This window comes from Xyrauchen texanus, chromosome 11 (assembly GCF_025860055.1).
Source record: "Xyrauchen texanus isolate HMW12.3.18 chromosome 11, RBS_HiC_50CHRs, whole genome shotgun sequence".
Lineage (NCBI taxonomy): Eukaryota > Metazoa > Chordata > Actinopteri > Cypriniformes > Catostomidae > Xyrauchen > Xyrauchen texanus.
Window position 1 is genome coordinate 4,888,152 of NC_068286.1, and position 17,129 is coordinate 4,905,280.

At 39.0% G+C, this 17,129-nt stretch overlaps 1 pseudogene; it reads left to right on the plus strand.

Annotated features, from left to right (window-relative positions):
* The first annotated feature begins 3,372 nt into the window (after window positions 1-3,372).
* LOC127652048 (coiled-coil and C2 domain-containing protein 1A-like) lies at window positions 3,373-17,115 on the plus strand (annotated as a pseudogene).
* The last annotated feature ends 14 nt before the right edge of the window (window positions 17,116-17,129 follow it).

Here is a 17,129-nt window from a genome sequence, read left to right on the forward strand (position 1 = left end):
CTGTAATTGACTGAATATACAGCTCAGACTTACTAACAAAATACTTCAAAGAAGTGAAACACAAAACGTAGATGTTTACGCACTCTTTTCCATACAGTGAAAGTAGTGAACTGGGGCTATCGAGCTCCAAAAATGACCAAAAGGCACCATTAAAGTAATCTATATGACTCATGCACTATATTCCATGTGTTAGCTTTCAATAAGGAAAATATGGAAATTTAAGTTACTGAAATTCCATTGTAACTCTCAATCAAGCTATTTCATGGCTTCCTAGTTGTCTGGACTATTTTATTTTATTATGATTTGTTTTTTCCCCTTTTCTCCCATTTTGGAATGCCCAATTCCCACTACTTAGTTGGTCCTCATGGTGGACAAGATTCAGTTGCCTCCGCTTCTGAGACCGTCAATCGGCGCATCTTATCACGTGGCTCGTTGTGCGTGACACCGCGGAGACTCACAGCTTGTGGAGGCTCATGCAACTCACCACACGCCCCATTGAGAGAACCACTAATCACCACCACAAGGAGGTTACCCCATGTGACTCTACCCTCCCTAGCAACCGGGCCAATTTTGTTGCTTAGAGACTTAACCGATTAACTAACATACTTTATGCGCATCTGTAATCCTTGGGAAATTCAATAGGAGTGTATTCTGTGAATGTGTTTCCATCATTGTTTATGCACTTGTCTTTTTGAATAAAAAATGCATCCACCTAAAGAGCACACACATGTTTTTATGCACATTGTGGAGATTTAATTTGCTCCAAAAATATCTTGGTGATTCCATCCAGTATTTTGTTTATGCAATATCCCATCATTTGAATACAAAAACATGGATGGAAGACCAAATAATGATGAATTTTCATTTTAATGGTGATCTTTTCCTAAAAGTAGAATTCCTTCATTCGAAAGTGTTCCTCACTTGCATGTCTTCTTCTTTACCACCAGGTGGGGCTGCAGGAAAAGACAAACTCCTCACACCATCATCTTCACAGATTGTTGTGTTCTCAGCAGTAACAGTAGCAGCAACCATAGTGAAGTCCAAACGATCACATTTATCTGCTCTGCCATGAATTGCTATCTCTGTAACCAGGTTACTCTCTTCAGCACCATCCTCAATGAACAACCTCATATGCTCAAGACCACCCTCTTCATCATGAGCAGAAGCAAACATGGTGGAGGGATTCGTTTTACATTCATGTCGACCACTCTCCTCAACCTCCATCTCATTGAAAACTCCTTCAAGTGGTTCTTCAACATTCTTATCAACTTCAAAAGTGGATGGTGATGCTTTAGTATCTTCTTTGAGAACATCAGGTGAAGCCTGCATCACATCCGCATCCTCGGCTGAAACATCATTTGATCCCTTCCAGTTGTCAGTAAAAACTTCAGAAACTTCGGTCCCAATCTCAGTTGGTTCCATAGCATCAACAGCAGGGTCACTGGACATTTCTGGGGCCAAGAGTGTTTTTTCTTCAGTAATGTTGCTTTCCTTGCCATTATCCTCTACACTAAACATCTCAATTTTATCTTGCGTCTCGAGAAGGCTTGGAGCATCTATATCTGGACTTGCATTGGCAGTTTCAAGAGTTTTGGGGTTGCTTGGCACGTATTCCACCATTAAATGATCTTTAACGTCATTCCCTAAATCGACTTGTTCCTCCTTTAGAGGAATATCCTCCAATGGGCAAGAGGTTGGGAAGGAGGGGCCTGAAAGTTCTGGCTCTGCAGTTCCCACCTTTTCAAGAGAGACAGGGATGTCCTTCTTGAAACTGTCGCTCGTCATGACCAATGACTCATTAACACCCAGTACTGATGTTCCCGCCACATTCTCCTGCCCTTCTCCAATCATCTTCCCTCTTATATGCTGTCCTTTCTGCTTTCTCTTCCTTTCTCCAGGCCAACACATTCCCATTCTCCTCCTTGCTCTCCTCTTTATTGGAGGTACTTCAGAACCTACTTCAGCTAAGGCCTCAGCTACACTTTCTGAACAGCCTGAAAGGCCACCCATCTTTTCCTCAGTGGCTGTAGACTCTACATTCATTTCATGTGACATTTCTCGCCCAGTTTGATAGTCATCTAACGATAACTTCGGGTGTCCTAGAACACTCTGCGCTACCTGAGGTGTCAGAGACTCTTGATTTGAATTGTTTGTTGTGGTTTCACTCTGTTTATCATCCAGATCTGTATCTGGCTGTCCAAAATTGGAAACTTCCAAATTCAAAGGTTCTGAAAGAGTGTTCTTGTCGTTGTTGTTCAGTTCTGGGGTTTTCACTGCAATCGAGGCAGTTTTTTCCATCTTGTTTTGAACCTCTGGACTGGTGTCATGCTCATCTTTATAATTTTGGGATGTTTTTTCTTCCAGGGCACAAGGAGCAACAAGAAACTCTGTTGTTTCATTGCTCTGTCCAGTTTGACAGTCATTCTGCTGTTCTGAGCGTGATGCATATTGGGAATTGTCGTTTCCTAATTTCAATGTCTGAAATTAGACATTAGAAGACAATGAAAAAGAAATGTTATGCAAGCCAAACAGTCCATAGTAAACTGGTGTGTAAATGTGAAATGGTTTGAAGATAGTGTGCTATAGGATTATATCTGAATAAAGAGACGCTCTACAAACATCACCTGATTAATGTCTACAGGCTGCTGGTCTGTTTCCTCTCCAGTGCTTTTATGCCGCTTTACCCTTCATTGAGTCCTCTGAGGAGGTTTAAACTCTGCTAAAGTTGAAAATGCATTTACATTAAATTGATAAGGAAGCCCTAATCAAAGATGCAACAGAGAAAAAGTGAATATAAAATTAATTAATAAACCATATAAAATTGGGTCTACCTGCCATCTGGGAATTTCTTTTGGTCATTGTAGTGTTTTAGTAAAACTCAACAAACTGACAAAAATAAAAAAAATAAACAAGAATTAAAAACGTTAATAACACACTTGATATACAAAACCTCGTTTCGTTTGCATAGGCCTATTCTGTAAATGTAATTGTGTTTTATTCCAATTTCTTTAAAAAAAATCCTAAGGTCTATAACTAGTTTTTATTAACCATTCAACATATAAAATAAACCTTTTATGGTTTTAAAGTGATGCAAACAATGTAGAATTTATCTGACAGACATTAACGGTCATGACAAGACGTACGCCCAAGATACATTCGTGACCGTATTTCTTATATAAATATTTTTTTAAAGAAAATAAACATTTTTCTCACTTGAAGAAAATAAACTTTAACACGACAAACCGTCACACAACTGGTATGTTTAATTTTAAACAGCCGCGGCTGAACTTCAAGTTCTGAGGTGATGCGCGTTCCCACGTGCCGTAAAGCGCGAGGCTTTGCTGTTGCTATGGGAAACCTGGCGTAAAGCAGGAAGTGCTGAGTCTTTAAAGTGTGTATTTGTGACTCTCTGATGTAAACATTTCATGACTGACAGTTTATTCTTCTCAACAGAGATTTATCACGTAAGCAGCATTCGGAGGAACATATGATTGTGGTATTGCGTTCAAATGATTAGTATATTCGTTGTTTCAGCCAGTTATTCGTGCTAAAATAGCTCAAATGTGCTTTCTTATTAACTGTAAAGGTGAACGTATCACCTGTCTGCTCCCTGTTTCAACTAGCAGGGTTAATTATGTTAAAACAGCCGCAATTTAGCTCCAAGTCAGTAAATGCGAGGTTATGGAGATCTGGAAGTTGTTGTCTCGAAATAAAGCTCAAATAAATATACATTAATATCGTAAATGTTTTGGGCTCACGCAGAAGTCAACGCAATAGGAATGCGCCGTGACGTCACTCACCTGTCTGTCAGGTTGATTGTGCTGTTGGAGAGTTGAGTCTGATGCATTGCTTGTTTTTTTGTTTTTTACTAGCATTTAAAAACAAATCTTGTTGTACTTACTTCAGATTTCAGTACAGCATTGAAATCATAAAATGCAACATCAATATCTAATCTTTCATTGGTAAAACTGTACAAAACCAGGACTTTCTTACACATACACATCAGATGTGAGTGTAAATATCTAAATATGTATTTAATACATATATATTGGTAGCCAGAAGTTTGGAATAATGTACAGATTTTGCTGTTTTGGAAGGAAATTGGTACTTTAATTCACCAAAGTGGCTTTCAACTGATCACAAAGAATAGTCGGGACATTACTGATGTAAAAACAGCACCATCACTATATGAAGTATATAATTATATATATTTTTTTATAATTTGTATTTTATTGAGTTTTTGAACACCACTGTTACATTGTAGTCAATAATGTAGACATCATTACAATAGACATCTTAACATATATCCCATAGTGATGATACATTTTAAATAAATAAAATAAAACAATACTAAAAGGAATAAGCCAAAAGAGGTAATAGAAATCAGATAAATATAAATAAATAAAAATAAATACTAAGAACACACATGGATCAAATGTACAGTTTTACAATAATCACCACGCTCTCATCTGGTGGCAATATATCACACCTATTTTCCCCATTTCGCCACATACTTTTCCGCCCTATCATTGATGTTTAAAGATATTTTTTCGTATGATGCCACTTTCGCCAACTCCGTGCTCTCTCAGGTGGCAGTGTCCACTGAGCTATATGTCTCAGGCAGAAGGCATAATGATACAGGGCTAGTTTGGGGAGGCCCATGCTACCCTTATTGATTGGCACCTGAAGCCTTTCCAATTTTATCATTGCACGTTTACCATTCCATAAGAACTTTTTGCATATTTGGTCGAACCTTTTAAAGTACTTTTGGGGTATTGCAATAGGAAGACATTGAAGCAAATAGTTCAATCTCGGGATACAGTTCATCTTCAGGACGTTGACCTTTCCCCATAATGATAAAAATAGTGATGACCATCTATCAGTATCTAATGAGATTTTATTAAAAAGTGGGTCCAAATTCTTTTCGATTATTTTATCAATTTGGTGAGTGAAGAGAATGCCAAGATATTTTATGCCTTCAATAAGCCACTGAAACAGCCCCGCCTGAAATAGGATTTTTGGGCAGTATGAAGTCAGTGGAAGGGCCTCTGACTTAGACCAGTTGACTTTATACCCTGATATCTTGGAAAACGATTCAGTAACATCCAATAGTGCTGGGACAGAACTGGCCGGGTCCGAGGCAAGCCACAAAATGTCGTCCGTGTAAAGCAGAAACTTATGTGTAGACCCATTGATTTTAACTCCCTGAATATTCTGATTCTGACGAATTGCTGCCGCAAGAGGCTCAAGAGCCAGACAGAAAAGCCCTGGCGATAATGCAGAGCCCTCCCTGGTGCCTCTCCGAAGTGTGAAATAAGAGGAAATCAACCCATTTGTTCTCGCTGCGGCCTGTGGGTCTTTGTAAATAATATCTATCCATCTGAGAAATGTTTGACCGAATCCCAAAGTTTTAAGCGTATGAAACATATACCTCCATTCCAGCCTATCAAATGCTTTCTCAGCATTAAGTGAGATAGCTGCCGTTGGATCGTTGGAGTCCTGCACCGACCACATAATATTTATAAGGCGTCTCACATTATCAGAAGAATTTCTTTGTCCAATAAAGCCCACTTGGTCAGGATGGATTAGTGACCCAAGTGTTTTATCCAATCTATTTGCAAGTATTTTAGATAAAATCTACAATCAACAGATATTAAGCTTATTGGACGATAACTTCTACAGTCAGTCGGGTCCTTTTCTTTTTAAGTATAAGTGTAATAATTGCTTGGTTTAAGGAGGAAGGTAATTTTCCCAATTCAAATGCTTCTGCAATCATATTTTCAAACAATGGTTATAGGTCTTCCTCATAACATTTAAAAAGTTCTGCCGTAAGAAAAAATATTTTTTTATCAAATCTAGACAGCAGCATCACTCCAACACCTTATCCAACAGTAATTATGCTAAATTGATCATTTGGTGCTAGAAAATCACTCGCCATTATATCAAACACAGCTGAAAGATATTTGGTTTGTTAAACAAATCTTAACATTGTCTTTGTGTTTGTTTTTGAGTTGCCAAAAACTCAAATAGACTGGCGTGTCTTAAGGTCAATATTAGGTCAAAAATGGCAAATAGGAAACAGCTTTCTCTAGAAACTCGTCAGTCAATCATTGTTTTGAGGGATGAAGGCGATACAATGCTTGAAATTGCCAAAAAACTGCAGATTTAATACAAAGGTGTCACTACAGTCTTCAAAGATAAAGCACAACTGTCTCTAACAAGGACAGAAAGAGATGTGGAAGACCAGATGTGCAACTAAACAAGAGGATGAGTACATCAGAGTCTCTAGTTTGAGAAATAGACGCCTCACATGTCCTCCGCTGACAGCTTCATTGAATTCTACCCGCTCAACACCAGTTTCATGTACAACAGTAAAGGGAAGACTCAGGGGGTCTTATGGGAAGAACTGCAAAGAAAAAGACACTTTTGAAACAGAAAAACAAAAAGAAAAGGTTCGAGTGGGCAAAGAAACACAGACATTGTACAACAGATAATTGGAAAAGAGTGTTACGGATCTGAACCCCATTGAGCTTTTGTGGGATCAGCTAGACTATAAGGTGTGTGAGAAGTGCCGACAAGACAGTCACATCTATGGCAAGTGCTGCAGGAAGTGTGGGCTGAAAGGTCAAGTGCTACAGGAAGTGTGGGGTGAAAGGTCAAGTGTTACAGGAAGTGTGGGGTGAAAGGTCATCCGAGTATCTGGACAAACAGTCATATAAGATACCAGGATTTTTTGATGAGAACTCTTTGAACAAGTTTAAGAAGTTCTGATATTTGTTTTCAAATTGTAATAGTAATTTTTCACTTTATTAATGTCCTGACGATACATTGTGATCCGTTGAATGCCACTTTGGTGAATAAAAGTACCAGTTATTTTCCATAAAAGCAAAATCTACATTATTCAAAACGTTTGGCCACCAGTATATATTTATACACTGTTTTACATTGCATCCTCTCTTCTCAGCCTGTCTTCCATCTTTTAAGTCAATGCCAGTTTCATGATACGCATATAAATCAAAATAATATGTTGTTCCTAATTAGATATGGATTTAAATTGAATGGATAAATTCTCTTTATTTTAATCAATCAATTGATAGATCCGGTGTCATGATAATTTGAACCGCTAGTAATGGGTACTCTATTCAGTGCCTGATTAAAAATCTTACAAATTCCCTTTATGGTATATGCAGTTTTAACTAAGTAAATACGACATTTAATGTCTTTTAAATCATATTTTTCACATAATAATATATAAGTGAGGTATTACAAACTGTTACACCGCATGGGGACTCGATAGTGGGCGGACTCAATTTATCATGACATCGGTTAATCAGTCAGTCAGTTTCTATATCTTTTTCTCTCTGCTCATGTTGTCAGATGGGGCTGCTGTTGGATTTGGCTCCTGACGGTGGGCTGGATGACTCTGGAGGAAATGAGGAGGACTTAGAGGAGGAGCTTCTGGCCCTGGTGGGAGGTGGAGGATGGGGTGGGCCAGCGGGCAGGAAAGCTGGAGGGAAAGGTGAGGACACCGAACATCTAAAAGTGCCCAGATATCATGATAGGATCTCTTCTTTTGTTGGTCGCAGTGTTGACAGTTTTTATATTAATGGGTGTTTCTTAATTTTTGGGCACATTTAGCCCTTTCTAGAAAGCAAAGTCTCGTTGCAGTATTTTTCAAAAAAGTTTAATTTGTCTACAACAAATTTTCAACCGTGTACAGAATGTACATGCGTTACAATTATGGCTGAAACAATTAGTCGATGTTATCGACAACGTCGACAAAAATGTTCATTGCCGAATAGTCGTTTGATCTCATTTAATGTCACATGATATCATATTAAACTTTAATGATGATGCGCGAGAGCAGCACTGCAGTTTGCGCCTGACTGAGGAGAGGAAGAAGCTCCAGGGGATGTAGATCGCAAAGTTTGAGAGAATTATAATGCAAAAATACAAAATAAGTAAATACAGAAGCACACTCGTTGTGGAATAAGTGGAGCTGGAGCTCTTTAAAGGAAACACCCCGTCGTTACCTCTTAAATGCAGTTATATTTAATGCGTAATACAAGATGAATAATCGGTTAAGAGCTCATGATTAATCTTTGCAATAATCAATGAATGGTCGTTAGATTAGTTGATTATAAAAATAATCGTTAGTTGCAGCTCAATCGACAGCATTCGTGGCATAATGTTGATCACCACAAAAAATATTTCAAAAATCGAGGTTACAGTGAGACAGTTACAATGGAAGTGAATGGGAACAATGTTCGGAGGGTTTGAAGGGTTTAATAATTTTATTAAAGAGCTTACATTCAATGTTTTGTTAAAACTCATGTATTATTTGAGCTGTAAGGTTGTTTCAGTTATCATTTTTACAGTCATTTTAGGGTTTGTTGACATTGTAATGGTAACAAAGTTGTAAAATTGTGTATAAATTTACACAGAAAAGGTCAGTAAGTGATTTTATCACACTAAAATCTTGTTTACATGCATATTGTTTACATCTTGTGGCTATACTTTTGAAACAGTATTTTAATATTCACAAATTGGCCCCCTCACTGTTACCCAGATTTTTGCTTTATTAAAGAAAATTAAGTTTTGTGGTAATCACAAATGCTGTCTATTGAGCTGAACTTGTATTGAACCCGGAATTTTCCTTTTAGTGCCATTTGTTTCTAAAGATCATGAAAATTCCCACCACAGCGTCTCTTGCGGCACATTTCAAATTCTGTTTTTTGTTTAACAGAAATCTGTGCTGGAAATTACGCTAATGTAAATGACATTTTTAACGTTTTTAGAAAAACGTATTCATATTTCTTATAATTTTGTTCTCGTCTTTCACTCTTTCTGTTATCATGTAGCTCCAGTGCCCATGGAGGACATCGAGCGGATGGCTGCTCTGTGTATGAAGGATCTGGATGAAGATGGAGAACGATGCTGATCTCGTTGTCAGTGGAGGGCAGCAGTATCCATAAAGAGCTGAAGAACAGTTGAATTGCAGCGCAAACAACCGGGCCACCGTAGATTTCTCCGTGTAGTAGGATTCCCCTCCGTTTCAGATTGTAGGAATCCTATTCCTAGTTGCCCACTCGTGTTAAGACTAGTTAGAGAGATGATGCTTCTGCATTCGGTTTAAGTGGTACTTTAGCATGAGGAGATAGTGATTAAAGTTGTTTAATATGTTTCAGGCCGAGCTGAATGAAGTGTTGGAAGACGAAGTGGTGAGGAAGCCCCCTCCGTCACCAGCACCACCTCAGACAACCAATGAGATGCCACTACAAGAGGCCAGACCAGTCGCACCACCCAAACCGCAGCTACTGCAGCCTCCACCACAGAGATCAACAGCCATAACGCCTTATACACCAGCCATATCGCCACTCACACCCATCCAGCCCAGTGCACAGCTCTCAGGTACAGCCATCTCTTCCAAAAGTGTGATCTTATACAAGCTACTTTAATTACATAAAGTCATGCAAATAGCAGCATAGTCGGATTCTGAGTTGTGTGTGTGTATTTCAGAGGTCAAAGCGAGTATATTAAACAGACAGAGAGAATATAAGCTGGCAGCCATACAGGCCAAACAGAACGGAAACACAGACCAGGCCAAACAACTCTACCTCATCGCCAAGGTAACGACCTCTGCAATCTGTCAGTACTGCAGCAGCATGATTAACATGCTTACCACAGGCATGTTCCCTGTGGTAAAACACATTTTTGTTACTCTCCAATACTGCTGTGTTGTGATGTGTGACTGCAGTGAGATCTGAAGAATTAGAAATGTTTGAGGATTTTATGAGTTGGCGTGACCGGAGCTGAAACACTGTTTACAAAATCTGAATCAAAACTGGGAAAATGATCTCTGCATTTGCGTCTTACACTCCCACAGAAATTAGACTCAATGGTGGAGACTGTTGACATAGGGGAGTTTGTTGATGTTTGCTCTCTGCCGCCCCCTCCTGGTAACGCTTCACATCACACATGAAATGATCTCATTTCTACACTGGAAATGATGGTCACATTTATTCAGTTTGGTGGATATCCCACTCTCTTCCTCAGGAGAAGTTCAAGTGCCACATTCAAACCCTCCTCAGATGGCCACAAAACCAGCTGCTCCCCCTACTGCACCAACAGCTGCTCCAAACACAGGTGAAGTGAGAGGTTGAGTGAGTGAGTGTGTGTGTTTAAGAGAGAGAGAGAACCTGACACGCCAAATACAGTTTAAACCCAGAAAATGTCTCAAGTAAACGTGTGTGTGTCTCGTGTGTGTGTGTGTGTGTGTGTGTGTGTGTGTGTGTGTGTGTGTGTCTGTGTCTGTGTGTATCTGTGTGTGTCTGTGTGTGTCTGTGTGTGTGTCTGTTTCTGTCTGTGCGTGTGCGTCTGTGTGTGTGTGTCTGTGTGTGTGCTTCAGCTCTCTCAGCTCCTCAGAGTGTCGGCAAGGCCTTACAGCAGCGCATGGACAAATATAAAGAAGCTGCAGAAAGCGGCAAGAGCAAAGGAGATGACCGCAAGGCACGCATGCACCAGCGGATAGTCATGGTAACATGCACAAAAACACTCATCACACACTTGCGTGCACAGAAAAGCTTTTCATTTTAAACTCAAACTCAACCAATTACTTTTTGTATGTATTTTCAGCAATATCAAGATGCCATCAAAGCTCATAAAGCAGGACGGCCGGTGAATGTGGCGGAACTTCCTGTTCCACCAGGTAGTAGATCTCTTATCAGTGTGTGTTGTTACAGCATGAGTGTGTACAGTGCGGTTCGGATGGTGTGTGTGTGTGTGTGTGTGTGTGTGTGTGTGTCAGGTTGTCCTCCACTGCAGGGCACTGAGGGTGGTGATCAGAATTTTATGGGTGTTCTGGAGACAGGAATGAAACTGGCCAATCAGGATGCAGATGAGGACGAAGCAACAAAGGTCAGAAAATCTAGAAACTGACTAATTAAAACCTGAATGCTCTGGAATGACTCTAAAAGTTGATTTTCTGAGGAAACTGACAGATTCAAACTGTAAAAATCTAGTTTAATAGAATGAAAGTAGATTTTCTGTGCTTAAATTTGAATAATTTTCATTTGGGGGGTCTGGGTAACACTGACCATCACACCTGGAGTCGCAAGTTTGAATCCAGGGTGTGCTGAGTGACTTCAGCCAGGTCTCCTAAGCAACCAAATTGGCCCGGTTGCTAGGGAGGGTAGAGTCACATGGGGTAACCTCCTCGTGGTGGTGATTAGTGGTTCTCTCAATGGGGCGTGTGGTGAGTTGTGTGTGGATCGTGGAGAGTAGCATGAGCATCCACATGCTGTGAGTCTCCGCGGTGTCATGCACAACGAGTCACGTGATCAGATGCGCCGATTGACGGTCTCAGAAGCGGACGCAACTGAAACTCATCCTCCACCACACGGATTGAGGCGAGTAACCGCACCACCACGAGGATGTACAAAGTAGTGGGAATTGGGCATTCCAACATGGGAGAAAATGGGATGAAAGAATAAATAAAAGATTTTAATTTGCATGCACCAGAGTGACATTACATAACAATAAGAATAATCTGCTATATTAATCTACATAAGAAAAAAATATATATATAATCTACATAATCACTAAAACATTTTAATAAATGATAAATGCAACACAGAGCCTTCCTTGAAGCAAACAATTCATTGAAACCATTTGAACTGATTCATGGAAATGAGTCAGAGTCAATATAAAATCATTGTTCAAAATCCTTGTGAATAATTGATGTATGTGACTGACGGCATGCAGTACTGCGAGTACTGAGTTTGTTTTGTGTTTGAATGTGATTTGTTATTTCTGTGTTTTATGTGTCATGCAGCCATCAGCTCGACCTGCTCTTCAGAAATCAAGAGCTCCCGCACCGCCAAATGCATCGTCCACCGCAGGAACGCCCACTGGCACCACAAATGCCTTTAAAATTGGGGGGAAAGGTATAGTGAGTGAATACTCGTGTGTAATAGTGACATGAGTGTGTTTATAATGCGTGTTGTATTGTAGCCCAGCAGCAGTTGGATTTCTTGACGATGCGCAGGCAGCAGTTTGTGAAGGCGGCGTTGCGCTCTAAAGAGATGAAGGACATGCAGGGAGCCGCTCAACACCTGAGAAACGCTAAAGGCCTGAATCCCACGATCACTGCCGCCAAAGCAGGACTTCCTGTCGACATCACCAAGGTACATGAACGAGTGTAACAGCAAGTGATTCATTCATAAGTAAGACATTTATTATTTCTCGTCACATTCAATTTAGACATTTAGTTCACAAGTTTGGCATATCTATATATATATAGAGAGAGAGAGAGAGAGTTTAGCCAAACTTAAAGTCTAAATTGAATATTTATATGCTGTATATTTCTTTTCCATGGTTAAACAGCTGTGCAGGAAACACTGTTTCTGCATGTGTGAATGTGAATAGATGTGCGGTGGAATTGTTGCATTTAAATAAATAAATAAATGTATTTGAGCTTTAACATTTAACTGGCTTACAGTATGTGTTAAATGTATTTTTTTGGTGATAAGAATGGGAAAGAGATTTCAATCTCTTGCTTATAGTGATAATGTTTTATTTATATATAATCGCCTTTCTTCCAGGTGCCGGGCGCTCCTTTTAGTGAGGAAGACTATAGACTGTCTCAAACTCACTCATTCGCTCTCTCTCCTCGTTCTGCTGAGCAGTATGTTCAACTCATGGGGCATCTTAAACAACAGCATTGTTATTATACATTTATTACACATTTATTCCCATTAACAACACAGTTGTTAACATGTTATAACACAATCATTAATTAGTTCAACTCATGGGGCAGCTTAAACAACAGCATTATGTTATTACACATTTATTACATGTTTATTCACATTAACAACAGTTATTAACATGTTATAACACCACAATCATTAATTAGTTCAACTCATGGGGCAGCTTAAACAACAGCATTATGTTATTATACATTTATTACACATTTATTCACATTAACAACACAGTTGTTAACATGTTATAATACAATCATTCATTAGTTCAACTCATGGGGCATCTTAAACAACAGCATGAGGTTATTACACATTTATTCATATTAACAACAGTTATTAACATGTTATAACACCACAATCATTAATTAGTTAAACTCCTAGGGCAGCTTAAACAACAGCATTATGTTATTACACATTTATTACATGTTTATTTACATTAACAACAGTTATTAACATGTTATAACACAATCATTAATTAGTTAAACTCCTAGGGCAGCTTAAACAACAGCATTATGTTATACACATTACATGTTTATTCACATTAACAACACAGTTGTTTATATGTTATAACAACACAATCATTCATTAGTTCAACTCATGGGGCAGCTTAAACAACAGCATTATGTTATTACACATTTATTACATGTCTATTCACATCAGCACAATTATTAATGTGTTATAACAACACAATCATTCATTAGTTCAACTCATGGGGCAGCTTAAACAACAGCATTATGTTATTACACGTTTAAATCTCTTTAGATCAGTGATTATAAGAAGAACAGATGAGACCCATCAGAACTCCTCAAACAGCACATGGACGACTGCAGGTGCAGAAATCTTACTTGGAGAGACACCCAGCAGCACTGACAGGTACAACACACACACACACTCACGTAATGCTACATGCTACCTTGAAACTGTAGTGTGTCAAAATACAAGCTATAAAAAATAAAATAAAGAAGATCAACTGGAGTAAAGTTACCCTTTTATAAAGTAGTTTGTAACACTACAAGCTACAATTAAAGAGTCATTTAAAAATAAAGCTATGTTAGGAGGTAATACCTTCTTTAAAGTAATATAACTTTTGCTCTATGTGTCACAGAATATGAGAATGTGCTGCTGAAGTTTGTTCACGGTCTCTCAGATTCTGTGAAAATGATTTCCAGTCAAGGCAACCGGGTGAGCGCGCACACACACACACACACACACACTCATGTAATCAGACCCCGGCTGCTCTTACCTCAAACACAAAAGCACTGATTCCTGACATTCTCCAGATTTGCTCTTCTGTGCTCTTTTCTTTTCCTCTATCAGGTGTGAAGGGTTTTACTCTCACACACTTGAGCTTACACGGATGTTTCATCAGAACTCTGTGATGCCAAGTCTGGTCATAATGAGATGAAATCATTTCACATTTTGGATTCAGTCATTGAGATTAAAGCTGAAACTGTTCTTGTTTCTCAGGATGCAGCGAAAGACACTCTCGGACGACTGAAGAAGGTGGAGAATGAGGTGAATATTAAACACGGCTGTGTGTCTCACACTGACACATTTAACCATGTCAGATCTAACTCTCTCACTGTCTGTCATTCTCTCTCACAGCTGGAGTCAGTGAGGAAAAAAACATGGCGAGACTGTCTACTGAAAAACTGTGACATCACTTATGAAATCTTGAGAATATGAATGAATATTGACAGATATAACAGAGAACAATAGGACAATACGCTACACAAATATTTAAAGGGATAGAACCAGTTCAGAATCAAACCTGGTATGACACGTTGACATGGGAGTGGTGGTGGCGTAGTGGTCTAAAGCACATAACTGTTAATCAGAAGGTCGCTGGTTCGAACCCCACGGCCACCACCATTGTGTCCTTGAGTAAGGCACTTAACTCCAGGTTGCTCCGGGGGGATTGTAACTGTAATAATTGCACTGTAAGTCGCTTTGGATAAAAGCATCTGCCAAATGCATAAATGTAAAATGTAAATGTTTCCACGATTTGGCATATTTCAAAACATGCAAATGAATATGAGACTTCAGCACCATGGCAGAGGGCAAGATTTTCATTGACTAACGACTTAATTTCAGTCAGAAAACTTGAAATGTAGCACACAAGGGCTATTTTATGGTCATTTTATGTGCTCATTTTATGTGCTCATTCTCTTTCATTGTACGAATTACAGCAGCTTGGACTTTCAGCTAAACTAAAAACAAGTAATGTGTGTTTGGAACAACACGAGAGTGAGTAAATGATGTCAGTATTTTCATGCGGAAACGGACTCTAAAGCACCTTTGGAAGGGCTGCGCTCCATTTCTCTTTGAATGTTAACCTAGATCTCACCTTTGGTATAAAACATTGAATTATGAATTTTGGTTTCCCAATTGTGACTTTATTTCTTGTAAATGAGTTTATTGCTCATAATAGTATGTTTTCAAGATATAAAGTAAACTCGCAATAACTGATATAGATGCCATTTTTGTTATTCCGTGGTGAGATCAAGGCACCATAACTAAGAATATCAGAGTGAGATCAGACTCATCTGGACTGGGCTGATTTCAACTTTTAGTTTTGTCACAAATGAAGAGCAATCATACGCTAAAATGCTTCGTAAATCAAGACATCATGGACACTGATCAGAGAACAGACGAGGGTTATCAGAGAACAGAATCACTGTCACTCCATTAACGGTTAATGCAGAAAACTAGCACTACAAACTACTGATTTTATGTTCTTTCTTTGGTATTTTATGAACTGAAATCATTATCCTCCCTTATTTTACCCCTCTGTCTTTCTCATGTATAAGTGCTGTTAATCTGTGGTTTATTATAGTGCCTGCACAGTAATCCATGTCCTACAGTATTCCCAGATTAGGATAATACCGCTGTGCGGCTGTGATACGGGAATAATCACAGCACTCCAGGGAAGATGTTGAAGTGTGTGTGAGTGTGTTAGATGGAGATGATGCGCATAATATCCGATAATCACGGATTATCCGCACCCTGATTCTGCTGCAGCCGCTGGATAACAGACGTTTGAACTCCATGTGAGAGATCGGAATAGAAAATGAAACGGGAGTTTTGGGTGGGGGAAGGTGTCGACACGACTGTGTGTGCATTAAGTGTCTGTATGACTTGATAATAGAGAGAGTGAGAGTTGATCAGCCTCGATAAAGGAGGGATTTTGTATTTGGATAAAGAGAATATTTTGTGTGCGTTATGGTGTTGGAGAGTTATTGTGTTTATAGGGAAGCTGCTTTCGTCGTCTTTCGTTTGTCTATTTCGGTGTCAAAGGGGGCATAAACTTTAAGCCCTGACGGACACAATCCGCCTTTGTTCATTTAAATGCCATCTCGTCCATTATTATGTAGATCCACATTTCAACAGCTTCAGTCTGTGTGATGCATTCAGTCATTATACTGTATGAACTCTTTTATGGGGTGTTTGTTTGTTTACGTGCTTTTTAAGAGCCAGACATAAAGCTGCCTCGTTTCCATGATAACCTCTTTATTCTGCTCTCTGTCATCTTGGGATGGCGTCTGAACCCTTTGCCCCCTCTCAACCTTATTTTGGTGTCTCTTTTTTCCCCTTCAGTATCCCGTTTCAATGCCGCATGTACAGACTAGTACAGCGCTTCTGTAATGAAGACAATCAATGCAGCTGTATTAATGTATGTCCTAATGTTTTGATGATGGTCTATTTTTTAAAAGCTGCATTAATTTATTAGTCTATGGTACGGTGATGGATTTGCATAACGTAATTAAAAAGCAATAGTTAACCTGAAAATAAAAATGATGTCATTATTGACTCACTCTCATGTCGTTCCAAACCTGTATTACTTTCTTTTATTCCGTGGAAAACAAAAAAAGGTTTTCGGCAAATGTCTGGGCTTATCTTTTCATACAAAGAAGGTGATTCGAAACCGGGACTGTCAAGCTCCAAAAATGACACACGACATAAAACTGGTCCACACAACTCGTGGCATGACTCATGTTTAACCACATGAAAACGTGAATTAAATTTAAAAAGTTACACAGGAAGGGAACATTTTCAGTAAAAACTGACTTTAATTTGGATTTATTTTGCATTTGTTACCATTATCAAAGTTGTAGTGACGTCAGAGGACCTTAATGGAGCATTTTGTGAGCTCTACAGCCTCAGACCCCATTTACTTTTATAGTGTGGAAAAGAGCAGCCTGAACGGTCTACAAAATATCTCCTTTTGTGTTCCGCGAAAGAAAAAAGTCACATGGGTTTGAAATGACATGAGCGCAGAGTCAGTGATGACAGAACTTGTATTTTTGGGCAAATTAACCGTTTAAACCGAATCCTTCTGAGGCAAATGATGTCCTGATTTATTAAAATATC